Here is a 2,527-nt window from a genome sequence, read left to right as displayed (position 1 = left end):
AAACATAGATTGATCCATCATTTCCATATTTTTATTTCACTTTATTTTTCTTCATAGAACTTATATTAGGTTATATATTGATTATATATTGATTGTCTGTCTCCTCTCACTAGAAAACAAGTTTCATTACAGTGACACTTTCTTTTTCTCTTGTGTATCCAGTATGTACAAGAGTGCCTGGCACTCCTTGTAAAAAGAGCTCAGTATTTTTGGATTAAAGAATAAATAAAATCAATGACATCAATCATGGGAAATGTAAAATAACTTACTTTACCTATGTACTTGAATTAATGCCATTAAAATATATGTTAAGAGCATAAAGAGGTACTTACTATATTAATTAAAATATAAGACTTAGTTATTAATTTGCATAAAAAATATTGAGCCAGCAATCTACAAATTATGTGCATAGAAAAATTACCAGCCTGGGCAACATAGTGAGAACCTGTTTCTACAAAAATAAATTTAAGTTTTAGCCAGGCATTGTGGTGTGCATGTGTAGTCCCAGCTATTTGGAAGACTGAGGTGGGAGGATCACTTGAGCCAAGAAGTTTGAGGTTACAGTGAGTTATGATTGCACCAGTGTACCCCAGCCTACACAACAAAGCAAGATCCTGTCTCAAAAAAAAAAAAAAAAAAAAAAAAATAGAAGAAGAAAGCTCGAAACTCTCTATTAAGAGTTTATTTGTATGGTAAGCACAACAACAGTTGTTGTTTTATTTGTATTTTCTTTTATTTTTAAATTATCCTTGTATTTTTTAATAATTATTGAAAATATTTTAAATATTGAGTACCTACCATTGGCCGTCCACTGCTAGCCTGGGGTCAGTGGATATGGAGTTAATAAATATCCTAATTTTAGTCAGAATAACACACATACACCTACATATATACGCACCAATAATTATAATCTCAGTCATATAGGGTGAAGGTCACATGACCAATATGGTTGCTCCTTAATTTTTTAAGCCTATTTTCCTCAAATATGGCAAAGATATAATAATAAATCATCTTCATAATTCTATGCTAATATTACATTAGTTAATGTAAGTAAAAAGCATAACACAATAACTAACTGGTAGTAAACTCAATTAGTCATTTTTATTGTTATGCTTATTATATAGTAGAGGAGAGAGTGGTTATTTTATCAGCAATATTAAGGAAGACATCATGAAGTAGTGGGCACTAGACTGAGCGTAAAAACTAATTGTATTTAACAGTATAGCCAGTAGTACATCCAGGCTCAGTTATGCTGTGATAAAAAACAACTAAGATAGAAAACAACTCAAGGAAACTTTCTTTCACCACCTGCACTTCCAATGCAGATCAACAATCAAGTGAGTGGGGTTGGTTTGCCTCTGGTCAATCCCTCTGGGATGCAAACCAACAAAGGCCTTATCTTGACCTGTGTGGGACCTGTGCAACATTAGGAGTGGTATGCATTGAATTACTCATTGTCTCTTAATTTTTTTGGACAGAATTGCCACATTTCATCTTTACTCACATTTCAACAGCCAAATAAAGCTACACGGCTAACTATAACTTCAAGATGATGGAAAGCAATTCTACCCTGTACAAACCAAAAATGAATTTCTAAGCCCCCTAGCCCACCCGCCTCTACTCTCGGGCAAGTTCATTCCTAAATTAACCTGAAAAACTAGTTCAGGCCATGATGGAAAGTTGGGGTTGGGCAAATCTCATTATACCCTCCTCCCTTTGAAATTCAGGCCAGGCTGACCAGTATTTAACATTAAAATAGAGACCTTAAGACTGACAAAGCAGACTCCTTATAGAAATAAGATAAATGACAGATGGCAGGCCCTAAAATCAAGTGTTTTACCCCAAAATATATTTATTTAACATACTTTGAAATGGCCCTGAAAAGCCCTGCAAATTCTGTAGATTTTCCCTTCCCTTTCCGGGTCTTTGTCCTGATCCTGGAGAGAACTAAGAGTGTGGCACCTTTTTAAGTCTGATAAGAAACATTTACAATCTATTTTCTCGAAGCCTGCTACGTGAAGGTTTCAACTTCATAATAAAAACTTTGAACCCCACAATGCTTTATCCTAACCCAGACACTTCCTCTGCTGATCTCAAGTCTTTAGATAAACTCTTTCAACCAATTGCCAATCAGAAAATTTTTGAATCCACCTATGACCTGACAGCTTCCCTGTGTGACCACTCCCCTTTGAGTTGTCCCATCTTCCAAACCATTTTACATATTACATGTATTGACTGATGTCTTATGACCACTTTGCACACATGTTCTCAGGACCTTCTGAAGCTGTGTTATGGACATGTCCTTAACCTTGACAAAATAAACTTCTAAATGATTGGGACCTATCTCAGATACATTTCAGTTTACACTCAGGTGTAAAATTAAAGAGCTGGAAATATTTGTTGAAATCACTAATAATCACCACACATAGATTGACAAGGAGAATTGGTGGATTTGTTTCATCATCAGCTAATTTGGACAATGAAAACTGTTAGTTCTTGAGTTTTTTCTCTATCTCTGGACAAAAAC

The sequence above is a fragment of the Macaca thibetana genome, chromosome 18, assembly GCF_024542745.1.
Source record: "Macaca thibetana thibetana isolate TM-01 chromosome 18, ASM2454274v1, whole genome shotgun sequence".
NCBI classification, from domain to species: domain Eukaryota; kingdom Metazoa; phylum Chordata; class Mammalia; order Primates; family Cercopithecidae; genus Macaca; species Macaca thibetana.
The sequence above is the reverse complement of the archived record's forward strand: the minus strand, read 5'-3'. Positions refer to the sequence as shown.